Source organism: Camelus ferus, chromosome 3 (assembly GCF_009834535.1).
Source record: "Camelus ferus isolate YT-003-E chromosome 3, BCGSAC_Cfer_1.0, whole genome shotgun sequence".
In the NCBI taxonomy this organism is placed as follows: Eukaryota; Metazoa; Chordata; class Mammalia; order Artiodactyla; family Camelidae; genus Camelus; species Camelus ferus.
Genome location: NC_045698.1, coordinates 6,643,699 through 6,671,213, shown reverse-complemented (window position 1 = coordinate 6,671,213; position 27,515 = coordinate 6,643,699). Strand labels below are relative to the sequence as shown.

The following is a 27,515-nucleotide window of genomic DNA, read 5'->3' as shown; positions in this document are numbered from 1 at the left end:
GCGCCAGATGGCATTTGAGTTCTCAGACTGCTCGCAGCCCCTCTCTCCAAGGAACTAGTTAACGTGTAAATCTGCACTGGATATTCCGGGATGGTTTTAACTGTAAGTGACTTGAAGGTAATGGGGGCGAAGGCCTGGTGCTCTGGGGCGATGGTAAAAACTCAGTCTCTCCAAAGCATGTGCCCCTTGATTATGGCAATAAAACGTAATTAGATCTAATAGTGATAGAACACGACCATGTCGTTTTTACCATTATTTTACTTCCATTAAAAGAACCCCTCTGCTACCTCACTACTTCCATCCCGTTTCTAACAAGAGCAGACATTTTTCTATGGGGACTTGACACCCATTTCATTCTATTATTGGTTGTAGAAAACTTGTAAAATGACCAGCTTTTAACAAATACTCAGTAATTATTTAATTTTAAAGGTGATTTTGTCACACGCTCATGCTTCCGAGAAGTTGCAGCGGAGGGCTCCCTGCAAGAAATGTGGTGATCCTGGGATGGCATGCGGGTGGGAGGGAGGACCTCCACGTGATCATGGGCTCCTGGGAGTTGTTCCAGGACCTCATCACTGGGATCTGCTGCTCCGGAAGCTCCCAGTTGGCCTTGGTGTCTCAAGAAGTTGTTTTGATGGAATTCATCCCCTTCTCAATGTGCGTACTTGGCATCTCTACCCACAGTTCGTAAGGGGCACAACAAAGCTACACAGAGGTTCCCCACCTTTCTCAACTTCCTATCTCTTATTTTGATGCTGCTGGACCCTCAGGGCGTTTCCTTTCAACCCTGCCCTGTGGGGATGCTCTTCACTGTACGTTAAATATGGCCTCTGCCTCGAGTGGGATTCTGGGCAGTCATCTCTCTAAAACCTGGACCATGTAAGACTGTCTGCTGATAGCTATTTGCAGCCCAAACCAAAATTTAGGAAAAAAAAAAAAAAAAGAAAAACACCTTTTGTATTGACATTGGGTTAAAAAATAATTCATTAAACAGCACCTCTGTTTAACAAACTGAGAACCTTAAATATGCATTAATCAACTTTATAGCAGTTAAATGGAGACATGGACAAACTAAGACTTCAGGTACTTTTGGCAACTCCCAATCAATGATTTGAAGTTAAAACAATCCATGTGGTTTGCTTAAAGAGTGTCCCCATTACAGCTAATGTAAAATTAAACTTTTAAACTAAATCAGCCCTTGTCTAGCACTAAATCCATCTCTAAATGACTGTAATAGGAAGCCTGAATTATCTGGTCCCTTCTATTCTTTCATCTGTCTGCAGCCATCATGTCAATTCCTTTGGGAGAATGTGTTGATTTAATTACACCTGAAAGTTTCACGTAAGGTTGAGAACCCCCCTCTCTCCAGGGTACCATTCTCTCGATAGCGGCTCACTCTCTCTGGTTTTACTTTGGGCATTTTTCATCTGGCTCTGTTCTTGGTGAGCATGGAGAAGAGTTGTTTGGGTGACAGTTAATCTACCAGGATAAATTTCTGATTGCTCTCTTTGAGACCTCTCTTACCAGTGATCCCTGAAATTAGAAACTGGGGAACCCAAAACCATGGAGGAAAACTGTTCCCCCATCCATGAGCTTCCACTGGATCTCTCTGTAGCTGTTACAAAAGAGATCACTGTCTGAGCCTTAGGAATCCGGTCTTCCTCCTGGAAAAGTTGCCTGCCGAGGTGGGTTGGGTGCCACGGGCCAACCTTCTCCCTCCCTGGGGTCCTCAGTCCTCAAGGACGGTGGTCAGTTGTGTGTGGGCCCTGGCTCTCTGCTGGTTCCACCTTCTGGACGGGGGCAGTTAAGCCACTCTCCTCTCAGTGCTTCAGGGAAGTCAAATGGCCTCCAGGAGGTTTAAGTGCCTCCGCCTTGTCATCAAAGAGGCTGACAACCTGCGGACCTGCCCCCGAGGAGGAGATGAGGCTGCCATCTGTCTTACAGACTATTTCCTGTTCCCCCGAACAGTGAAGCTGTATCCGAGACCTCCCACTGGCAATTAGTGAAAATCACTGATGAAGTGAGGTTGTAATTTGGAAGTTTGAGTCATATGTGAAACGTAATTTAAAAAATTGTACTAAATGGATTTCTTCATTGGATAAGCCAAGCCCAAATGAGTTCTCTGTTGAAAGCAAGATGCTTTTGCCTTCTGTGACTAATAAAATGGGAGCCAGATCCAGATAGGAGGAGGAGATTGGGCATTGCATCCTGAGTCCCCGCATGTGAAATTGCTTACCATTATTATAGCAATACTGGATGTTTCCAGGACACTTTTTTCCCCACATGTTATTTTATATTTCTGCCCAAACAGAAGATGAATAGCGAAGCTAAATTAGACTTTTGATTCTTCAGCATTCTGAACTTGGTTACAGTTTTGGTCAAGAGAAATTACTAGGTGATGATTTTTGATTTCCATCAAAAATGCAGTTATAGGAAAGCTGGAGGTGACTGGACATGAAGCTGTTTGCTACGCCACACACAGGGGAATCTGAAAATGGGGATGTCGGAGCCTTTGGAGGAGGTGATCGATTGAAAAATGAGGCTGGGTTGAAAAAGGAACCCAACAAATTGCTCCTTGTCATTCAGTCGGTGCCATGATGTAACCCATCAGTGTCATCAGTACCAATATGGCACCTCTGCTCAGGACTCACCAGTGACAGAGCTTCACATGGCCTGGCCCTTGGCCCCTTTTGTGTCCTCATTCTCTGGTTTTTTCCACTGGTCCCCAGCCACACTCACCCACATGCTTATCCCTGAGCTACCAGGTGATGCAGTGGCTCCTGCTTTCCTTCAGGAAGGGTTCTCCCACAGTATCACCCCCTCTGGGGCAGCTCTCCTGACCGGCTCCATCTGTGGTCTGACCTGGCAGCACTCTGTCCCTCATTAAACCCCGTCCTTCTTAGCACTTACTATCACCCACTGTTATACCATGTGTCTATGCATTTATTGGTTTACTCTTTGTAACCTCACATGCATCCATCCTCTTGTGAGAACAGGGGCTTTGTCTTGCTTCCTATGCATTTCTGGGGCTGGCAGAAGTTTCTGGAAAACAGTAGATGCTCCAACATTTGCAAAGTGAGGACTTTATTTGAAAGAATTGACGTCTTGTGTGTAAACTGTAAAAATGAACATTTGTGTTTTCTTGGCTTAAGAACGTTAACATGGAGAAGATTACAGTTCATATTCTGTAACCAGTTAACATCCTTTAATGGTCATAGTTAACGTCAACTGTCATTTATTGATGCTTTCTCTATGCCAAGCATCTGGACAGTTTCCTGTCTTAAAGGATACCAAGTGCTGTTGGGTTTTAAGGAAATCAATGACTCAATCTTTGTCCCATGACAGCAAGCCATTTAATAATATCCCTGGTGTCTGGGAAGTGAACGCCTCTATCCTTAGTCAAGAGTGATGTCATTTAAGAGCAGGACCCCTGTGCTGACTTTCATCTGTCACAAGATGTCCCCCATTGGAAGGTGTTTATTTTTAAATTTTGAACATACACAACTTCAGGATGTGATTTGAAATAATGCACATGAATTTCAGAGCATTCAAGGACAGCCCAGGATGTGGGCAGTCTGCTCAGTGGTATATAGTAACCGAATGGACTTGGGCATTGTGACACCTGTCTTCTGTGTTTGGCTTTGAAATCCACTTTCTGGGAGTTTTTCATGGAAGTACATAGTCTCTGAGAACACCAGCCCTCGGGTCCAGAACAAGCTTTCCCCTTCAGTTTGCTGTGAGTGTCCAGGAATAACCTGTGCAGGGGGTCCTTTGGCTTTTCCAGGCTCCTCTTCTCAGCAGAAGCCCTCACTCCTGCCTTAGCTCCCGCTGTTAGCCTATGTGGAGAAGAACTCATGCCCCCAGCAGGGCACCGGGTGGTGTTAGAGAAACCTCCCTCCCGTGGGGCGTGCAGATCCGAAGGGCCCCTCTCAGGCACTCCTAGTCCTGCAGGTGGCTGGGATTATTCAGAAGGTTTTGAGTATGCACTTTCTTCCTCACTCCTTTTTGTTTGTTTCAATACAGGAGAAGCCAGAGACTGTTTCCTGTACTGACAGCTCTGTTCCAGGGAGTCACCTGTTCTCTGCACTGTCATTATTTGGACACGTACCATGTGCAAAGCACGGTGCATAGTGATCAAGAAGAGGTCTTCTCTAGAGGGAAACTGCAATCCTGGTTGAGTCCGGGCTTACTGTTCAGTGTCCCTTTGGGAAAATATTCAGGAAATCTGAGAACGGAACAAAGTCTGTTTGTCCCCCACCCTTGCCTTTCCATCTTGGCTTCTCTTTCCTCCCCCTTCCCCTGTCAGCCCCCAGGTAGGACCCTCTGGGAAAGGTATTTAATTACAGAATCACTCCTGTTTTCCCGAGTAGCTGGTCCCTGGTGGAGTTCAGACTGAACTCGTCTCTCTCCTTAAAGCTGAGGCTGCGGTGCCGGGGGCCTCCCCCCAGGACCCGGCTCTCTGGTTTTGCTGGGAGTGTGCCAGGTGACAAGCTCCGCACGTGTTTCCTTGCACAGGGGGAGGCTGGCTGACACGTGAGGAAGCCAGTGGAAACTCTGTAAGCCTGAGACGCAGGGGGTCTTGAGACGCTCACGCAGGGCGGGGAGGGAGTCCGGGCCAGCTCTCCGCTGTCTCTGCCATGAGGTTTGCTGCCGATCCCAGCAGCCTCACCATCACGTGACGTGATGTCTTGGTTCCTTCATCACGCGTGCTCAGGAGCGTGCTGGTACAGCTAGGCCTTCTTACCGTGGGCCACCTGGTGCCTCTGATGTGCACGTGTATCGGTGAGAATGAGTCCTCTGATGTGAACGCAGCTTGGTCCGTGTTGCAGACGGGGGGCTGCTCCTGCTTTTATTTAAATGCTGACGTGCTTGGAAGGGTTCCTGTCCTCTGTTTGAACTGCTACAGAGTAGTAAATTCTACCCTCCAGGAAAAGCTATCTATGCGGCATCCAGCCTCAGCTCTTAGCTCAGACCCTTCAAATGCCTCTGCACTACTGCCAGTTTTATTTAAAAAATGACATCTTTTACAGGTTTTGTATTGACATATAGATGATGCACAGTATTAATGTAAGTTACAGGTGTACCAGACGGCGATTTGCAAGTTTTGAAGGTTATGCTCCGTTCATAGTTATTGTAAACTGTTGGCTGCATTCCCTGTTTTGTGCCCCAGACCCTTGCAGCTTATGTTACATGTAACACTTTGTGCCTCTTCTAAGGCCGAGAGTGAGTTTGCTCTGAATGCTCACAGTTAGATGTTTGTTTTGGTACCTCTGGTAGCTTTGATTGTTTTCAATATTGGCTTGTACCATGAAAAAAAAAATCCATACCTGAAGTCCATCTTAATGTTTAAGAATTACAGTAGAACAATCTAGAAATTGAACACGTGCCTTTCTGTAGGTAGATGAGCAGAGCTTTTTCAGCCTCCCATTCTGTAGCAGTTTGGGCAGTGTTCAGCGGCAGGCACCCGCACACCCAACTGATGACAACTTAGCCAGCTCACATGTGTGTTGGCATGTAGCACGCTGCTTGTCCAGAGCTCCTGGGGTGGCCTTTGGGACCCAGGTCCTCCCTCCTTCCCTCGGCCACCCTTGGTTTGTGGCTTCTGTCTTCATGCCGGGCACTTGGAGGGCGCAAGAAGGCTGCTCCACCTCTAGCTGAGAGCCTGTATTCCAGCAGGAAGAGGGGGAGGCAGCAATGAGGAGGGCAGACCAGTCCTTCCTCCTCTTGAAGAGCTTCCCGAAGTTCCACCCAGTGCCTGCTGCTGGCCTCCCAGGGGTCTTGAACCATCCGGGGTCACCCTGACAGCAAGGGAAGGGGAGGTGGGCACATGGCTGACCCAAGGACCATTGAGGAGGGTCGATGGTTGAGTTGTGGGGAAGGAGAGAAGGAGTATTAAGAAGGCAGCCCTGCCATCTGCACCATGTTCCTCAGCTCCTCCAATTGCAGACTTGGCTTTTGGATGCTTTCCTTTGCCCACTTCATATTATTTTTTAAAAAATTCAGCACATTGAAAAAGACTCAAGAATGTGTATCTATGTTTATGTACATATACTTCATATAGTAATTTATACACACACACACTCATACAGACACATGTCTTTTGATTATCTTTAGGGTAAATGGTAATTTACCAGCAATTTAGACTCTTATCTCAGCATCCTGTGTTTTAAAATGTAAATATATGTAGATTTCATTTCTGTGGTATATTATAATTCCAACAGGTTAGAGATTAAATTGTGTTGGCAGCCATTTTGACACAGTTCTATGGAACAGCTAATGTATTTTGTGAATCGAGCATGTTTTAATTGGAGAAAAGCTGTCGCAGAATGATGCTAATTAATTTTTCCTGTGGTCTTTGTATGAAATCATGATAAATAATCAAGAAAATCAGTGTAAGAAATTCTAGCTTCGTCCAGTGGCCATTAAATCAGTGTCTAGGTTTTTTGTTTTGTTTTGTTCTGTTCTGTTTTGTTTTTTTAATAAAGGCAGGGATAGTTAATTCTTTCACCAGGGGGTTAATTTAGTTTGATCTTTAATTACAGTTTAGTTTCTGAAGATAGTGATGGAAGATTCTTATGGAGTAAAGGCCCAACTTAGAAACGATGTGTTAACAAGCACCAGAAGGGCAGGGGGAGGCACACGAGGGCACCAGTGGACTTGGAACTCCATCCGCCAAGGTCTTCCTCTTGGAAACAAGCAGCGTAGGCAGGGCCAGGCACAGACCCCAACCCGAAGTTGTACAAGGTGCTGCCCGCGTTAGCAAATATGTTAGTGTAAGTGTATCGCAACTGTTGATGGGACATAGGTCTACTGTGACGCTGTTGGCTGTTTATCTGAAATACACACTTAGCTGGGTGTCCTGGGTTTTCTCAGGGCATCTCTGTGTGGGTCCCTGTACGACATCCCCCGGGACCAGCTCAGTGCAGTCCCGGTGGTGGACGGGGTGGTGTCTGGATCAGTCGGGAGAAAATGAGTGTTCTGGATTGAACAGCAAGGCATGCTTTGATTAAAAATGCACGCACACATCAAGAGCGAGCGTGATTGGAACCTTCGGAAGGTCTGGTGTTCTGGCAGATGGCTCTGCCCATGTGTCTCACCAACAGAAGTCTTCTTGTCATGGGGAACGAATATCGCTCCAGAGGCTTCCTGGGGCTGACATCCGTCTCACCGTCACCGTCAGTGTGTGGTGACTTTACAAAGGATGGGGTCCGAGCCGTGCATTGCATTTAATAATGCATTATAATAGCACAGAACAAGTTGAGGATTAATCAGAACTTTAGAAACTGGCGCTAAATTGACTTGGTGATTTGCATCTAGCTCTGTGTGGTCGGCTTGTTGACAACTACTTATTCAAAAACAATGGCTTTGCAATTTCTTCTTAATTGCATGTGCAGTGCTGCAGGGTGACGCAGAAGATATTAAAATATGCGTAACAGATGGATGCTTGCTAATGGAGTGTCACATCCCATCCATTTTCTCCTTACTGTTTTCTATTTTCTTACATACCTATTCCTGTAAAATAAAACTTTCCTTTTTCAGGACAGCACTAGATTTGGCCCTTTTTTCCCTCTCTTTTCCTACACTTTCTTGTCTCAGTTTTTTCTTGTCACCTTACTGTGGGATGGAAGAATCTCTGTCCGCTGGAATCCATTTGGAGTTTGCTTTTTGTTACTAGTGGGTGGAAGTTAATGGTACATAACCAGAAATTGAAATGCTTTTGAAGGTAATGATGATATTCGTGTATGGATGACTGTGCTTTTATTATTTATCTGTGATGGCTGTAGTTTCCTTATTTTTAGTGATAACAGAAAAATAAAATGCTAAAGGATTCAAGTTTCCATTTCTGGATCATGAAAAGAAGTCAGTTATCAAACTTTATGCTCCTACATAGATTATTTATGGAGCCTACTGTAGGAAGGCATTGACTGATATCCAGAGTTATGGTAGGTGTTCCTCTGATCTCACATAGCTTGCAGCTTAATGGGGGAAGAATAAACCAAATATCCTGATAATCCGATCAATGAAGCCTTCGTGTTCCACAGGCGGCAACCCCTTGTGTCATTGCTAATAGTGCAATTCCTGTGATTTTGCGGTGCATGCATTACCAAATAAACCTTTATTTTTATCTGTTCCTTTTTTTATTTGGCATTTGATGACTTTTTTAAACATAGAGAAATTAACTCAAGTGGGGTTAGAAAGAGAATAAAGAAACAACAGTAAACTATTTGATGTTTTTCCTTAAAATCATTGTTTTTAGTTACTCGATAAGGTTTATGAAGTTTTAGGAGAAGTAATGCTTTGTGTTCTTGTGAGGTCTTGGTGGGGGGTTGGGAGCTGATGGGAGGGGCAGTCATCCCTTTTTATGACCCACCGCTCCCGCCTTCCTGGCTCCACCAGGTGGCACCACAAAAGCACAAGCGTCGTTTCACCCCCCCGGAATGACTGGGACCTTTCTGGGCTTATATTTACACCCACTGCTTTGCATTTGCTCATCTGGTTGTGGCATCATTATCATAATTGCACAGGCATGCATTTTCATTACGTTCCTTTTCGCCTGCAGTAACTAATATATCTGTTTGATAGACTGAATTCTGTAACTGTTAATCATCTACACAGAACAAATACACAAAATAAATACCGAACGAAAACATACGCCGACGCTAAACCCAACCCAGCCCCAGCCGTGCTCAGCATCACCTTTGGTGTTATGGTTGAAGTTCAACTCCAGCTATCCAGTCTTGACTCATGACAGCCCCTGGTGCGCTGTGTTTATTGGGTCGGAGTTGGTTGTTGTAGTACTTGGATGACACACCCATGGGAAGTGAGCAGCTACAGACAATACCTGTTTGAAGAGTTTGTGATCTGAGCTCATCTACTGTTCCATGTGGCTTTGCTCCCTGGTGCCATTCTGTGGGCTGGGAAATGGACCTGTAGGCACCACATCTCCTCAGTGGCCATACCTCAGTGACAAAGTGCCTTCCGTGTCAGGATCCACACAGGAGGAGTCTGAGCCAGTTGAGGAATAACTGCAACTTTGTCTTTTAAAACAATGTTGTAGCTTCCAGAAACTTGTATGACGGCTTCTAAAATTTATTTCTGAACTGACATAAAATATGACAAAATTTGCTGTAATTTTCTCCAAAGAGCTGGATGGAAGATGAATTGAAAATCATTTTCCTTTCTGGTGGCATTGCCATATTTTAGACTTTTTGTGTTTATTTATGATAATGATGCTCTCAAATATATTTTCATAATTGTGCTGTGATTCTAGAAACTCTCTTTTGAATACAGGTAACAAATGCATCTTGAGAGTGGGCCCAGAATTTGTACTCTGTGGGCAATGATTGCACCCAATTTCAGGAAATGGTTTCTCAATTCTAGATGAATGGATAACTCATTTCATTGAGGTTAACTTTGTATTAAGCATTGTAAGATTCGTTGGTTGACAGCAGGGAGCTTGGGAACACCTGAAGCATATTTCTGAGCATTTACCATCTGGTAGGTCCAGAGGGAAATGAGAGGACAGAAGCCAAGGCCAAGGCCAGGTACAGAAGCTCCTTATTGCACCTTTGCCAGAGTCCAGTGTAGTCTCCACCTTCTGCCCTGTCCCCTCCATTTCCTCTTCTCCCAGCCCTCAACCCCATCCAAAGCAAAGATAACATTTGTTGTTGGATCAGAAACTGAATCTTCAAGTGGGCAAAACTTCCTTTTTCACCCATTTCCCTGCAAACCTCTGCCTTCATCTTGACCTGACCCCTTCCCTGTTGAGGAGAGACCAATCTGGGAAAAGATCATGCAGCCTGTATGAAAGAAGCAAATATGGAAGCACTAGAGGAGGACCGGCCAGCAGCTCCCCGGTGCCCAGGAACTCTCAGGCTTAGGGGATGACCCCTGGCTTCACAGGCTGGTGTGAGCTCAGGGAAGCTTCTGGTGCTCACCTTGGTTCCAGAGAGGGGGCTGAGCCTGAGAGCCTGAGAGCTCCAGGCAGAGCTGTGGCCTGCACAGTTCCCAGGTGGCCTTCTGCCCCTTCCCTCCTCATTTCTCTTTCTGACCTAGTGGAAAAGAAGCACTTTCCTAGAGCACAGTGATGTGTCTATTCCTTGGGAATACCTGTTTAAAACACCTTTGAAATGGAGTGTATTAGGAAGGGTGGTTGGGAGGAGCCATGAGCATCCCAAGCCAGCATCTGTCATCTCTGTCCAGTCTCCATTCTGTCCTGAGTGAGGAGTCGGCCAAGGCATCCATGACAGCCCATTGCACAGATAAGGTGACTGTGAATCTCTGATGACAACAGAATGTGAAAAATGGTCCTCTCTGTGCTATCTTAGTTACCAAGTTTTTTTTTTTTTTATAATACCAATAGAAAAATGTTTTGGGGCAATGGAAACATATTAAGGGCACAGAAGTCATTTTCAATTACTCAATAATGTAAAAATCAGCTGTTATTTTTCAGTTGAGGAGAATACAGGGGCAGTTCAATGACCATTACTGGCTCCCTTCCTTTGGAGTCTAAACTCCAGGGACCTACAAGTGATTTTCAGGATCAGATGGACTGTGCTCAGCGGGTTGCCCTTGGCTTCCGTGCAGTTAACATGAGATGATGCCTTGTATCCATCCGTGGACACATCTCTGCGTGCATTGTATCTCAATGACCAACACAGAGCTTACCACCTAGGATACAGTAGAGTCCATCTGATGCTGAGCACTAGCCAGGAGTGCCCAATTATTGGCATGTCCTAGAAAGTAGTGGCCTGAGCTCTGGATACATCTCCCATCATTGATATGACAGCAGCCTGTATCCCCAAGGGAGTGTGTCCACAGAGGGTGGACTCTGTATTTGAAAATGTCATGGAAAGACAGCAAGCATCAAAAAATATGCAGATATTTTTTTAAAAAGTAAGAATGATAAGATACTGGAGCATAATGGCTTTGGGGGCAGTATGAGCAACGGTGATGTATTCCTTGAGAAACCTCTGGTGTTAAATACATATACAGGGTGGTTACCATTGGGAACTCATGGTTTTCTATCAAACGTGAACTCTGACTGTCTTCTTGTCACACACGTTGATTTCGCTAGCTCCAAGTGTTTCAGAGAGAAATATCGTCTCCCTTTTAAGTCTCGAATACACTAAGCTAAAGGGGGAAAGAAAAATGGCACCCCGTGATGCTCTCCTTAATAAGGCATTGCATTTGGAAGCCCATACTAGATTAACTAATTTAAAAGACCAATATTGGATTCATGTGCAAGGCTATTTTGAGGCCTTTTTTTCATGCATATTAAAACGTAAATGAACAGTGATTATCTCAAATAGGCTGCTCAGAATATGGTTCTTCCTGGTAACTGGCAGCAGGGTGTGCGTGGTTTTTTTTGGCTCTTAACATAGTCTCATGGACTAGTCTATAAATTATGGAAATGTAGGCCAAAAAATAAAAAAAAGTGAGGAACCAAAGTAGTTTTCCTAAAACCTCAGCCTTCTTTAGGCAAGTTACCGGGGCCCCGGGACGGTGATTTGGGGCTGACCGCTGGTGGGCAGGCTGGTGCACTGAGGGGACAGGACGTACGCTTCAGATCCCAGCAACTCCGAGTTGCAGATGTTGATGCTGCCACTTAACTGGGTTAAATTGGACCTGTTTTATGACCTGAAAATGCACAAAATCTTATTTGGGGGGCTGCATTCACTGCAGCATCAGTGTTCCAGGTAGCTGCTTCATGGCTTTCACAGTCTTTCGCAGTGGACAGTTCTAGTGCTTCTGTGGGATAAACTCCCATAACGATATCATCCTTAAGCTTCCCACGAAGTGCGTTTTATCAGGATCTGCAGTTATACATTCTTCATTACGTGACTTTACTCTTACCCAAATGTTCATTCAGGAACCACTTAGTGCCCATGACGTGCCGGGGATACAGGAGCCGACATCCTAGAGTGTGTGGGAGCAAGGGCGGGGCTGCTGATCATTGATGAGTAAACGAACGAATATTCAGTACATCAGGGGAAAACAAATTTTGTGAAAAAAAATTAAGCAGGCTAAATTGAGACTCCTCTTCCCCACTGTCCCTTCGACACTGACAATTCCTTGGAAACCCCTGTCCTCTGAATTGCCCTGTCAGAGAAGGGAAAGCGGGCACAGAGTTGTAAAGGACGGTTTAACTGAAGGAATTGCCACTGCTTTTGGTGGAACAGAGTATCTGCATTGTTTTGGAGAGGACCCGTCCTTTACATTTGTCTCTATGGGATGCATCAAGGCAAGTATTGGCACCTGTTGAGCAAGGGGATGTCAACATTATCTTTTGCCTTTAAAACTATAAAGAGATACTATGGTGAGGCTGGCGTGGACTTCACTTGTCTCTTGCTTTTAACACAATGATGGATTTGTTTTCCTGAGTAAAGATATCTTGGAAATAATCATATACCTCTTGTTTCCATATTCCTTGCCGCCAAGCCTCCCTCTACCAAATTCGATATGGTTTAAAATCTGGGAACATGTGCATTTTGACCGGATGTTGGTTAGATGATATGAAAAGGCAGAGAAGTGACACATTTTGCACTTTGGATCGAGCTGGACTGTCCCCACTTGGGGTCATGCAACGGTCTGCTCATTCTCTGCCCTTATAATTATCATGCAGGGAACAGTTTGAGGGAGGCCCTTGAGCTGGAAGGGAGCAACTGCTCTTGCCCCCTGAGGCTTCTCTTTTAAAGACATTCCTATAGACGTGATGGCAGATTGTCCCACCTCTCCTAGGGGCATTGTACACTGTCGGACTTGACTGCTGGTCTTCTTCTGATCCATAGTGGTGACAGGGAGGAGGTGTTAGGTGTGAAGGAGGTGCCACCTCATCCCACACTGGGAAAGGTGCTGCCTCGGATGCCAGCTTCTGTGGTTGATTGTGTAGCCTTGGTCCAGATGTGAACAGGATGGTGACTCAGTACTTCCTTCTAATGAATGTGGAGCTTCCTTTTGCACTTTGTAGTTTACATGCATTTCTTACCTTTACTCTGGGGATAAATTCTCAGCCAGCTGAAACCATAAATGAATACTCAGAAGAATCTTTGCAATGTGAATTTCTACTGTAGCTTTTGGACTGGCATGATGGAAATTTTTTAATAAGAAATAATTCTTACATTTTAATGATTAAATACAAGTCACACATCTTCTATGCCTGAACTGAAGAGCAGAGATATATTAAGAAACACAGAGAAAGAAAATTACATTCAAAGTTTATTTCCTAGTTTTTATAAGTAGAGCTTAGGGAAGAAGGAGACATGGCTAAGCTGGAAGAATTGAAGATAAATCTCAAACAGACTGATTTATTATTTACTGTCCATTTTTAAATGTGAAAAATATTAGTTTGCTTTGTCAAGAATCCCTTAAAAATGTATGCATATCCTTTGATTGTCCGGGCTGTGATGGTCCCCACTGGTTCTCTCCTCACCCCCGTGCGGACGTATTCTTTAGGTTACTACTTCATGGGAGTCATGTTGATGGGCTGGCTACTCAATCACATAAACTCAATGTAGGCTCAGTCTTGTTCCTTCATATCGTCCAGCATTTGCTACTGGCCAGACGCTTGGTAGGGAGTCAACAAATACATACTGAATGGTGGACCACACAGACTCCGTGTCTGGACACGGTCCTTACTGCATATGAAGGGATGAGTCTTCTTGCTTTGGGAAATCGTGAAGGTGAGGGCAGTCAAGGTGCCTGTAAGAGGCAGCTTTTCCCACTGGGAACATTTCCAGTTTGGCTTCGTTTACTTGCTGTCTTGTGATCAGACTTCACAGGTGCCTCTTGACTTTCCTCTGGTGTGAGGCTGTCATTCAGAAATCTTTGTCCTTGACCATGCCTGCCTGCCAACTCCTAGGAATGGTGGTTCAATCACTGCCTCTGGGTAATTAAGCATCTCATTGGGACCCAGTGTACTCCAGGTAGGACCAAAGGAGTTTCAGCCCCATGGCTTAGAAGGAACACAGCTTTTTGTTTTAAAATAAAGGTAGTCTCGAAGGAGCTAAAAAGAATTTAAGTCCTTTGAAGTATTCTGCACCTACTTTGCTTTGGAAGTAGGTTCGTGCCTGTATATACAAATATTGTTCTTTTCCTGAAATTCCTAGGTTTCACTTCTGAATGAATATTTTAATATATACAATCAGTTCACAAGAACTTTTAAAGTAAAAAATGCCAAAAGGAACATTTCTTAGAAAGGGAAACTTGAACATTTTGATCAGATACTTTGGAAAGCATAACTTTTTGTATGTGAGCTGATGCCACTAATACACACCCACCTATGGGACAAATACTTGTTTTAGGAATAAATCTTGCACAATGTCTAAACTTGACCTGTGGCATTTATTATTTGCTGCCTGCAAGTAGGAATGTGCGTGACTCGTGTTTTCTCATCTGAAATTATAGCGGTCGTGATCTCACACAAGGTTAAAAGTTAGGGGGTTTAAGGAAGTTTTGCAAACTCTAAAGTGCTGTACAAATATAAGGTCGGTGGGGGCCGTGAGAGGAGGGGAATTGGTAGAAACTGACATATCAAAGACCTAATAATCAGAAAATCAGGGGCCTGGGGCTGGGAGCAGGGTTGGTTAGAACGCTCCCCAGGTGAGCAGCTTGATGGAAAGCCACTGGTCCCGTGCATCAGCACGTGTCCTGCAGAGACTCTGTTCCGATCCAGGGTCCAGACTTGAGAAACTCACTTGGAAAGCAGAAAGATTATATCTAGAGGTGGACTTAACTTCTTTCATTAAGCACCTTGAGGTCAGGGTCTGTGTCTTGAATTTCTCTTATTCATTAATATTCCTATAACATTTGGCTGATTATTGCAAACGAAGGTGGTTCTCTGTGGATAGTTGCTGATTTAATTTGCTTTTTTAAAAGGGGATGATTAAGCTCAGTTTTTACGGAGACATTTGGAAGTACAGAGCCAGATCAGAATGTGGCCCACTCACGTTAAAAAATGTATTTTTAAAATGTAACTAAAAATAGGTGGAATATTTCGTGTATGCTCGAAGTAGACACTACTTGCAGGAGGGTGACCCTCTGTCTGTCGCGTTGAACCTGAGTGTGTCGAGAAATAATACCCAACAGACAGTTTGTGGACTCGCTGCCAGAAAACGTTTTTTCAGAAATGTTCATTTCTATAAAGGTCAGTTCTGAGCTGCTGCTGGTGTGTGTGTGTGTGAGTGACTTCATGAGGTGCTGGCCTCTTGGTCACGTTGCATCAAAGCCTCACCTGGTTACCTTTTTCATCTTTGTTTCGCCGGAGTCATGGACAGTAGGACAGTAGGCTTTTTAATATTTGTTAAATGTTTTGTGTATATATACACATTTATTGATAGGCTTTATTTTTTAGAACAGTTTTAGTTCACAGTACAGTTGTGTGGAAAGTACAGCGATTTCCCATGTCGCCCCTCTCTCCTCTATATAGCCACACCCTCCCCTGCCATCAGTAGCTTCCCCCAGAGGCATACACTTGTTATGGCTGATGAACCTACATTAACGCATTTTTAACACCCAAAGTCCATGGTTTACCAGGTCACTCTGGGTGGGTACATGGCATGGGTTTTGACAAATGTATAATGATGTGTATCCATCATTGTAAGCAACCCCACAAAGAGTAGTTCCTCTGCCCCAGAGGTCCCCCATGCTTTACCCATCATCCTTCCCTCCGCCCTAACCCCTGGCAACCACTGATCTTTTTACTGTCTCCGTAGGTTTACCATTTCCAGGGTGTCATACAGTTAGACTCATACAGAATGTAGTTTTTCAGATTAGATTCCTTCACTTAGTAACATGCATTTAAGGTTCCCCATTTTTGACTGGTTAGCTCATTTCCTTTTAGCCCTGAATCATATTCCATTGTCTGGCTGTACCATGATATTTTCATCCAGTCACCTGCTAAAGGACATCTTGGTTCCTCCCATGTTTTGGCAATTATGGATAAGACAGTATGCTTTTAAAGGAGGTCTCTTGTACACTATTGTCTTTTAAATAAAGATTTCCATTAAAATGAAAAGCAAGTGCTATTAAGGTGTTGCAGACGCCACGGAGTCGGGGAGGAGGAGCTTGGGTACTGGGGAGGTCGAGGGGCCCTGGGTCGTCTGGTGTCCAGTTCCCTTGTGGCAACTTCTCACCGAGGCTGCGGTAGGTGTGGGACCTGGTTTCTCTAGTTAGTTAGTTAATGAGGTCTCCCTAGAATTTCCCAAGAATCCGATAGTGTGAGCATTAGACAGACACTCTCGAATGTTATGCAGATGTGCCTTTGAATCCCCACTTGGGAGTCAGCTTCCCATTCGTGTGAATTTAAGCAAGTTTCTTAATCTTCCTGAGTCTCAGTTTTCTCTTCCAGAAAAGGCGTCAGTAATGCCTTCTTGGTGCTGTGTGCACAAAGCTCGGTGCAGAATAAGTGGTCAGTGGGTGATTCTGCTCTCCATTGAAATGATCACGTGCCAGCTTATTATAACATTTACTTACTGTGCTGTTTATTGTCTCTTGCCCTCTCCAGCGACATGAGCGCCAAGAGAACAGCTCTGTTCATCTGACTTGTGCCGACTCAGCCCCAGTGCCTAGAAAATTGTCTGATACACTTAATAAATAGCTGTTGAATGAGTGAATGAATTTTCCAAAGGAACTGATGGATTTCATAGAAGCTGCTCTGTGCCTTTTGTCTGTAATTTGGGAAGAGGCAGATTTGCCAAGGAAGAGCGTGAATGTTCATAAATTGAGGAGCACTACTGGCAAATCCACTAATTGTATATGTGGTTTCTTCTCTCAATGAATATATTGAATAACAGTCGCCACTCTTGATGGTAGGACTAACCAGTTTATCTACAAGAAGTTAGGTGCCCTTGTAGATAAATTTCCCCTTTCTGATGGATAACATGGCAGTGATAATAAATTTTCTCTCTCTCTTTTTAAATTATTGCTTAAATTATTTTTATTTTTTCTTTCTAGTTTAACATTAGCTTGGCAGTAGCAATTTAAAGGTGATCTGATTGAAATAAAACACTGAAATTGATGATAGAAATCTGAACCTGACTTTTCTTAGAGGATTTGCCAATGCTTAGTACCCATCCATCAAGTTTTACTTCCTTAAATGTCTTACCTGCATTTGTATCTATTCAGGTCGTACACTTAGACTGTCTTGGTGGTACATCAACATGAAGGAACTTCAGAGTCCGTGATGTAGGGGGAGCAGCTGCTATGGAGAGAGCCAGGGGGCGAGCTTCACACAGAGCAGGTGGGCCTCGACTCTCCCCAGTTCTCAGGTAGGGGAAACTGACGTCCAAGGATGTGTGAGACAAGTACAACTCCTTCTGCTGGAGGCTGAACTTGAGGACAGCGTGAGTGAAGTGCTGGCCACGGGGAGTGGACACCAAAGGAGGGCTGCCTGTCACTGGTTTGTGACGGGAGACTCCTTGTTTCTCTCCTGTTGATCTGCCACCAGCTTCTGACAGCTCTGGCTTACAAGGCACTCCCTGAGGCTGAAAAAAACAGACAGAGTTTCTGCTGTGATTTCTCTGTTTATCCAGAACACAGTGGGAAGGCAGGCTGTGTGTGATCATGGGGACAGTGTGAGCTTTGGCATGAGCGGGGCTGACACTTGCCGGGTCGGGGAGATGAGTTGGAAAAAAGAAGTCAGGGTTCAGGCTTGTGTGAAATGTGAGGTTATCCTCAAGGACCCTGCCCCTGTGGTGCAGCGTCCACAGGCCTCCTCCCCACCCCCGCCAGGCCTCCTAAGTAAGTTCTCCCCAAGGAGCAGCAGGGCAGCGGCTGCATTCTCCCTCCAGATGTGGGACTAGATGTTAGCGTCAGAGCTTTGAGGCTGGTTATTTTAAGGGCTGTTGTTGCCATCCACGCCAGCCCCTGGGGGTCCAGTCACTGGATACTGCCCTGAGGAAGGAATCCATTTATTTACTTATTTTGCATCCACTTTAATAATATTTTTGAAATAAAATGCGGATGGCCGAGACATAATTTTAGTGTCAAATTATTTTCATAGATTTTTTTTTTCTCCACGACAGAGACATTAATGATGGAGCTCATGGAGAAGGGAGGTGATCTTCTATTTTTCTATCTCACGCACTCCTGAAAATGTCACATAGTCTGTAAAAGCTGCGGGGTAGGAGTAGGGTTGTGCCCGAACCAAACTTGTGTCAATTTAAATAAGATGCATTACACACGCTCTGCCTTTAGTGAATTCAAGCTGGACCTTTGTAATGTTCTCAAATCGCAAACGTTGCTCTTTTTTTAGCAAATGAGCAGGAGACAGTTGGCGATCCTTTTTCTTAAGTGCATTTGTTTTGAAGAAATCAGCTCAGGCACTTTACATATGTTTATTTTACCTAAGGAATTTGGTTTGTTGGGGGAGCAGATGAGAATCATTTCTTTCTCTAATTGTAAGTTTCTCATATATTTTATTTCAAATAGTCTGTGCTGCCTGGCTCATTTGGTGACTTTGTCCTGATCACATAGGAAGAAGAAAAATGCCAAAGACAGCACAGTGAGAGGAAGGTGGTGCCAACTAAAACTCAGTGTTGCGTAGCTAAAAATTGGAAAGTTGAGTGGTGCTTGAAGGCACTGTATTTAGAGCAAAGACTCACTTGGGTGACCTGTTAGAAATTTGTAATGAATAGTAATGGATGATAATGTCAGAAATAACATACCTGTCTGCGAGCAGAGTTGTGATAACCATTCCCATTTGGAGCTTCTCCCATCTTTCTCCAAGCTGTGTTTCAAGGACACTTTCATTTCTTAAGTGTGAAATATCCACTTCACTCTTTTATGCTATTTGAATTATTTTGACCGTGCGATTCGGTGAGTGGTTTCTCTCCACGCTTCTGATACTGGAATCCGATGGACCAGACATTTGCGGTGTATTCGGCAACATCCACCACACTCCATCTAGTTGTGGCAAAATGCATTCACCACCATCTGTGCCAGTCCCCACCACCCTGTCTTCCTGATGGCAGCTTTTCGATCTCCTTATGTTCTTGAGCCTGACAGAGGCCTGTCTTCTAGGAGGGACTGAAGTATGTGTTTTATGGAAAGGCTGATGTTTCGTCCCCTTTGCACAATTTTAGTTAGAATTAAAGGAGCTCTTGTGTCTTTGGCCAAGCACAGCACCTGCCATTTAGTAAGGGTCTAGAAGCAGATTTCATGAAAAAGCTAACATTTTGTTCTCTTTTGAACAGTTTCCACTAGAGCCAGTGGGACCCATCATTGTTAGTTTAATTCTGCATTCAAATCAATTTTTATTTTTTCCTAATTGGGCCAAAGTGCTGAAGGCTCTTTGGATGTAATGTCTCTATGTGTCACCTCTTGTCTGGACCTCGGGAAAGCCTGCAAGAAGATGGTGTGTGAACCCCACCAGGGATCTGTTCAAAGAGGGCTGATAGTCAGGATAATGTTAAGCAGATTCTCATGGGAGCTTAACGCAAAATAAACAACAACCAGAAACCAAACCAAACAAATCAGCTAGTGAACTTTCCAGAAGGTGCTTTTGTGAATGAAGCTGTATGGACTTAAAATCCAAAAGAACACAGCAGGATAGTTCATACTAAAATGTACTCACTTCAGAAGGAACTTTGTAGATTTCGAACGTTCTCCTTTCCACAACTTTTAACAGATGGTGGATTTCAAATAGATTTAAATATCTTTCTGTTTCCAGAAAAGACACCATAATGGGCAAATTTTATTTTAGAATATAAAAAGTAAATAATGACTGGGACATTGTGCCATACATCAGAAATTGACACATTGTAACTGACTGTACTTCAATAAAAAAATGTTGAAATAAAAAAAGTAAATATTGTAGGTAAATGTGATCTGGGGACACACAGGCAGCACATTTAGAGAACATGGACCAGGTCAGTTTCGGAACTGATTAGCCTGAGGACAAGGTCTTGTGCAGGGGTGTGGGAGGCATAAGCCCCACACGGATGCTGGTGGTCAGCAGATACAGGGTTGAGACTATCACTGATCTTTCTGACCTGAGAGCAGTAATGAAGAGTATGGTCACAAAGGGTAGAATATAGTGACATTAGAATATGTCACGTCAAAGTGGTCTTTCTCAACAAACTTACCTGTGAAAAGCAGTGCATTTAGCATCTGGACTTTTCAGTGTTCCTTACAAGTTGTAAAGTGCTCAGTGAGGCCATCTGGGTATTCCAACTGCCTCTCACTTCATGTGCAAGTGGGGAGATGCACAGGAAGACAGATTTCGCCTGTCCAAAGAAGGACCAAAAAGTGAATGATTTAAGCCAAAGAAAGGATGGAGTAGCCTCACAGATGAGAGCGTTGGTAGAGCATGTGTTCCCAGGCAGAACAAAAACTAACAGGAGAAGTGTCGAGGGTAACTCTTTTTCCCATTAATGGTGGGAAAAAGATGATGCTAGGTTTCCCAGTGTGATTTAATGCTGTACTGGAAATTTTAAGCAATGCGATTAGATACAAAAGGAGATAAGAAAATTGTAATGTTGAAGCTGAAAATATAGAATTACTCCACGTTATTGGCCCCCAAAACACAAGATAATCAGTTACAAATATTGGAAGAAATAAGAGGTTCAGTCAGGTTACAAGTTACAAAATATATACACGAAGGTCAACAATTTTCTATTTATGAGCAATAAATGATGAATACATAACAATGTAATGTCATCCCGTTCATGATGGGAACACAATTACAAAATACCTAAGAGTCAACTTAAAGAACATGTAGGACCCATACGGCTCTCCAGTGACTCCTTGCACTGATGTTGGTTTTCCTAAGTTGTTGGTCAGTAGATCATCCCGAGAGCCTGGAGTATCCCATCTGTGGTTCGCTTTCCATGTTTGGTATTCACTGACTAAGGATGATGAGGTTGGGTGTGCAGTGGGGCCCTGCTGTCTCATGCCTCCTGGGCATCAGCTGTCATTCAGGGCACCTTCCTTCCTCTTTGGTCCAAGTACTCACACTGGTGGTTCCATCCCAAGAGCAGATGCTCTTGCTGCTGACCCAGGGTGTGAGTGGTGGGCGCCATTGTTTAGAGGTTCTGAATGGGGTTCCCCGACAAATCCCCGTGGACTTTGTTTCTCTTGCCCATCATTGAATCTGTTGCTTCTGAACTTGGAGCAGCCCTCGAGGAACTATGGGTTTCCTAGCGATCTTTTTAGTTTGTTTTTGAGACTGTGAGTTCCTCTGTTTACATGAACTGATTTCCTTTCTGTCTTTCAGGGATTTCTCAAGATTTCTGTCCCACACGGCACTTTCATGAATATTTTATTTTAAATGCACACATCCTTTTTGTCATTTTCAAGGCCTCATGATGGCATGAGGAGGCAGGTACCCAGGGTCAGGACCCTGAACCATACAAGGTTTCACACAGCTTTCCCCAGGTAGGGTTGCCAGATAAAACACAAGGTGCCCATTTGAGTTTGAACTTCAGATAAACAATGCATAATTCTGTTAGTATAAATCTGTGCTATATTTACTCTAAAAAATGTATCTACTGTTTATCTGAAATTTACACTTAACCTAAAACACTATGTGTGTGTTTATCTGCAACTCAAATTCAACTGCACATGCTGTATTTTTATTTGCTAAATCTGGTGATCCTACCTGTAGGTGTCTGGTGAACAGAAGGTGCACCGACTCTGGAGGAACATGTGTGTGATGGAGAGTAGGGGTGGGGACATAATGACCCATACTTTGATGGACCTCCCTAGAGCCCCAACACTGCAGATCTTTAGAGAGGATTCATTTTGAGAACTGGACCAAATGAAATGGTAGTTGAACCAAGACTGACATACCTCATATGCTTTTTCTTAAAGAAAATTTCACAATTAGTCTGTTTGGGCTGCTATAATAAAATATCCTACACTGCTCTGGAAGCTGAGAAGTCCAAGATCAAGGTGCTGGCAGAGCCAGTGTCTGATGTGAAGCCCTGAGTTCTGGTTCATAGATGGTGCCTACTCACCACATACTCGCATGGTGGAAGGGGCAAGGGAACTTTCTCAGCTGCTCTTATGAGGCACTAGTCTTAATCCTGAGGGTACCACCCACATGACCTAATCAACTTCACTTCCCAATATCATCACTTTCGGGGTTAAGATCTCCACGTATGACTTTTGGGGTCTCCAAACATTCATACCACAGCAATAATTGAGTATATGAATTATACAGATATTAACTGTGAAAAAATGAATTTCTAATAAGTACACTGACATGTAATGATAAGTAACACTTCAAATATGATATTATAAAGCCTAGCCCACTGAGTTATTTCTAGTACTTTGCTTGAAGTGTAAAATAATTCCTCAGTAGTATTATTAAAACACACCCCTTAATTATAGTTCTAGCATTTCCATTTAGTATCATTAACTTCAAAGATGTTGAATGTTGATGGTGACAGCCAGCTAACTAGCTGTTTGCTTACAGCCTCCTGATGACATGTGAAATAAGAACCAGTGTGTTAAAACAAAGAGATCACATAAAGAATTTTTTATATTTTTCTGACCGTGAGAGGCCAATGAAATAGTTAGTGGCTAATTATTATTGACATACTTGTCAAATGACTCTAAAAACTGTAAACAGAGCTCTCATTTTTATTTAGCAGAAGAGCATGGAGTACCTGCTATGCCTTAATCTGTGGGAAAAAGTTCTTTATAAAATTGCCTACATTTTAATGGTTTCAGGTTGGAAAGCTGTTCTTTTTTCCTCTAAAAAATCTGTAGATATCAACAATTCATTTTCTCCTTTTTTACTATTCTTAAGCGACAATATTTTGACTTAGTATTTCCTGGGACCCCTGCGTTGCAGAATACGATTCTGTGAATGAAGAATCATCTCCCAAGAACTGCCACGTTTAGCGTCGTCTTACAGTCTCTCTGCTCGTGCACATGTTGGCAGTACTGTCTGTGTCAGGCAGAAAGAAGTAATTAACACGGCGGTGTCTGTATCTCTCATAGATTTCCTCTTCTGTGTCTAATCCCTCACAACTGCTTTTTTTTTCCCCTCCCCCTTAAATCTTAGAGCATTTATTTTTAAACTGTGCTCATTTTGTGCCTCATGCATGTCAATCTTTGGGCCTGATTCAGTTTTCTCTTCTGAATCTTTTGATAACATAAGAATTTAAGGGCTTGGCTCCTATGTACCAGGGCAAGAGAATAAAAGGGAAGTACCATCCAGAATTCTTACTGCAGCGTTTTCAGCTGACTTTATTTAAATGGTTAGTAGCTTACTCTGTCATGTCTGTACATTCTTTCTGTCCTGCCGCACTTGTTTCTGGTACGTATTATTGTCTGTATGGGCGATGCATACCTTTTTATGCACTCTGAGCTTTGTTCAGGCTTTTGTAATGGGTAGTATTTGCTGTGCTCGGATTCATTTATGACTTTCTGTTAGCTCTACAATCTGGCTCGTCACTCACTCCTTTAAACGTGATTGGAAACCAGGACCTGAGTTGCCATGTATTTTATAAGGATAGGCATATAAATCTTTGCCTTACTGAGAAACTGAGAGGAGAGAGAGAGGTGGGGGAGGTAAAATGGGAAGGGGGAAGTGAAGGAGGGCAGAGGAGAAGGATGAGAGAGGAAGAGACTGAGAAAGATGTGGGGAGAGACTGGGAAAGAGGGATGGAGAAGAGGAGGGGGCCCCAAAGAGAGAAGGTAGTGGGAGAGTAAGGAAGTGAGAGAGAAAGGGGCGACAGAGGGAGAGGTGAAGAGAGACCAGGAAGTCTCAGAATGAGAAGGTGAAGATCTTTGGTCAGGGAATGCCTGCCACTAACTGGACGTCTGTACATAACTCAAGTGCATCTAAATCCAAGTGAGTGGCTTGACAATTTCATGCAATATTTAATACAGTAAGGTCACAACAGGAAGAAAACGAACCATCCTTTGAGGTTTGGATTTAAGTTAATATGTGCTCTTCCTGAATTTTTAAATTCCTCAGTCGTTTATAAAGGCAAATGGGGAGAGAGCAGGGAAAGAAGGTCCACTGAGCATCCTGGAGGACATGATCCACCAGCCCCGTCTGTCAAGATTGAAGCCCCTTCCAGAGCACATCCCCGCACGAGGGAAATGGGTCTCAGGGTCTCAGGCCCCCTTCAGTCCTGTCTTCCCTTGCAGAGGTGGTCTGGGCTGGATGGGTCTTCTCACCTCCTGAGGGCTGACTGCCTGCATCTCTTCCCATCCCTGTGTCCAGTGACCCCCTGCTGGTAGCTCGCAGTGGGCCCTGGTGGGAGCATATACACCGTGGAAATGGGCAAACACTGAGAATCAGGGCTCCCCAGAAATCTTGTTGCTCAGCTTTGAGCCGCCTGCCACAGGGGGCCCCTTGTTCCCTTCCAGTGACCCACATCCACATCACACATTATTGGGCACCCGCAAGGGTCTGTTTCCCCTCCCTCCTCCCTCCCACCCAGAATGCTGACCTCTAAGGATGTCCACTGTAGGCAGTGGATATCTTGATTTTTCTGTCTTCCTCAATCAGAATTTATTTGCCCTGAGTTCCATTCCTGTAAGCTGCTGCTCTGTACGAGGGGGCTTCCAGTTCCCTTGGTGTCAGGCCCTGGGATTATGTTGAATTAATAGGATATTTCTCTGTACCACGTTTCCACGTTTAAAAGCATGATGAAGATCTTCTGGATCTGCTGAAGTCAGACAAACCCATCACCTAAATGGAGGCGATGCCAGCCCTTCTGAGCCCTCAGGTCGCAGCAGTGCCTTCCTGTGTCCACCCCCGACCTTGGGCAGCACAGCTCAACGTGCACTGAAGGACCAAAGGGAAGTACGTTTGGTTTGACCAAGATAATCTTTGGGGTCAATGAAGTTTCATGAGGACAGAGATTCTTTACGTTTTGTTCACTGAACCATCGGTTCGATTTCAGGGAAACAGAAACGGTTTGGAGATGTGATTTCCGTGTTGTGCCTTCATCGGGGCTGTTATAGATATAAATGTGTCTGTACGTGAGAAATCACTCTTTGTGGGGTTTGGAGGGCCACGCTCTTTGGAGAAAAGGACGAGTCTGTGCCAAGAGCATCTCCACACTGGAATCTTCTCAGTGGCCTTTCAGGGAGCAACTGGTCTCTCTGAGCATCTGGCCTTCCCTGTGCCTCCGAGCTGACAGCCACCTCTCCTTACTATTCAGTCTGGCCTCTGAACAAATGAGTGAGACCAAAAAAAAAAAAAAAAAAAAAAAAAAGGCAAAGGAGACGGGGAAAGGGAAAGGAAGCGAAATATAGATCAGAAATGGAAACAAGCAACTAAAAAAGAAAGCAAAAGAAGACATTTCTAAATCGTAACAGTTCAGGCAGAAGTCACCAGAATTTCCCATGGTTTGTCCCAGTGAACAGAGAACTCTGTAGGTTTAGACAGTCTTTTTAGTGGCAATACTCTTTCCCCCCAGCTTGGCTGTCACAGTGTGAAGGCTCAGAGATGACTCCCGATTTGCAGGATACACTGGGACCTGGGCGGAAGTACCTCCCCCTCCCCCCAGAACAGTCCACTTCAGGGACCCCCTGGTTCCCAAATTGAGAGCAAGGTATAAACAGAACGGCCCCACGCGTATGACACAAACGTGTATTAATACCACGTTTTCCAGCCTCTTAGGGTTAAGATGGGACTGTTCATCACTCGCAGTGATAAACTGTGCCCGTCTTCCTGTCGGCACATCTAAATTTTACCTGGTGGATTCCTCCCTGTCCCTCCCTGATTGAGGATGGAGAGTCAGAGGGGAGTCGAGCAGCAAAGACTGCAGCCCTGGCTCCTGATTTACTCCCCTCTCCCGCGCCTCTCTGTTCCCTGTGAGGTGGTTAAGTTACGAGCCGGCTTTTCCCTCCTCTGCGGGCTGGAGGACCACTCGTACCTCCCATCTTCCAGCTTGAAAGGCAGTAAGAGCAGATTTGCGGCGTACAATGTTCCTTATTAATTGAAGAATACACATGGCTTATTCATACTCACAAGAGCAAGGTTGCCACCCAAAACGAATCTAATTGGCTAAATAAATAACCCCAAGGTTTTATTGCCTGCAGCCTTTGCTTTATTGAATTATTAATGCTTTGTCCCCTTCAGATCAGCAGCAGCTAATGACTGATTTGCCCGAGGCGGTTAATAGTCTCCAATCAACTGTAAATCGCCCCAAGGACTTATTTTGCTAACTTACAGCTTATATTACTGGCCCAGCTCTCAAAACAGTCCTGGATTCAGGAACATAGTAAAAATTAAGCAAGTTTTCACATTGCATTTTTTTAATAAACAAAAACATATTTAGTTGTTTTATTATAGTTTAAATTGGTGGTTCTTAACAGGGAGTGGTATCCTCCCCCCTCCTCAGGGCCATTTGGCCATGTCCAGAGACAGCTTTAGTTGTCACAACTTGGTGTGTGTGCACTCGAGGTGTCTAGGTGGAGGCCAGGGACGCTGCCAGTTGCACAGGGCAGCCCCTCACAGCAGGGAATTATCCAGCTCCAAGTGCCTGTAGAGCTGTGGTTGAGAAAGCTTGGAGTAAACAGATTGTAAAGGAGGCAAAAATGAGCATTTCTCACAGAGCTTCCTGGGCGGACATTTCTTTCATTCTGTATTTACGAGGTATTTCGTGAGCACCAGTTACACTCAGGCACCCCGTGGCAGTGGGGTTGTGGTACGAATGGGTGTGAACATCATTGCCTAGAGCGTTCTGCTGGCAGCTCTGTTGGCGGAGGTGGCGCTAGTGGGGGACCTGTCATCCCCAGCACCACTCCCAGCCTCGAAACAGAGAGACTGTAGTCATGATTCATGGTGGGGACTCCTGTTGTGCCTCCTGTTCTGGATTCCTGTGTGCAGTGAGGGATAATGCCTCCCAAGGGCTTTTACAGCTTCATATGAAAGCCCTGTCTCCTACGGCCAATTATAACCACTGTCATTTTTGCACTTTATTCACATGAAGGCTCAGAGCACTGTATGCAGCACTCCTACATAGTTGACGTTGTCACAGATGAAACGGAGGCTCTGAAATGGTGAGCCATGTGTCCAGATCGCAGCTGACCCAGCAGCCGAGTCCACACGTCCTCCTTTCCCTCCTTGGGAAGAGAAATTCTGTTATTGTCAAATGACAGCAGGAGTTTTAATTTGGCCTAATTCAAAGTTATGGTAAAGAATAATGGAGACTCTATCAGCTGAAATGGGACACGTGCAATTAAAAATTAAACGGGCATATTGTCCAGGAGCTTGGGCAAGGCTTTGGATGAGTGAGGCCAGTTCAGCGGGCAAGGCAGAGCACAGGGGTCTCGGGGTGTGCTGGGACTGCAGTCCTGGCTCGTCCGGACACCTGCCCACAGGGCTGTTCGTCCTCCAACATCCCTCTCAAGCACGTAGCATCTTGTTCATCTTTATTAGTTAGAAAGGGAGTGTAAAAGGCAGCTAATAGTATGAAAACTGCTCAGCCTCACTCATAATTAAGAACATTTAAACTGTTAACTCTCACCTCTCAGCTTGGCAAAAATAAAAAAAAATAATAAAAAAAAGGAAATCCCCAATATGTGCAAGGGCTGATGTGAAT

General features: G+C 44.4%; 1 protein-coding gene across 3 annotated transcripts in view; it reads left to right on the top strand.

The window, feature by feature from the left end:
- The window catches only part of SEMA5A (semaphorin 5A), a 444,249-nt gene that overhangs the window by 39,777 nt on the left and 376,957 nt on the right, over positions 1–27,515 (top strand). The window lies entirely within an intron of this gene.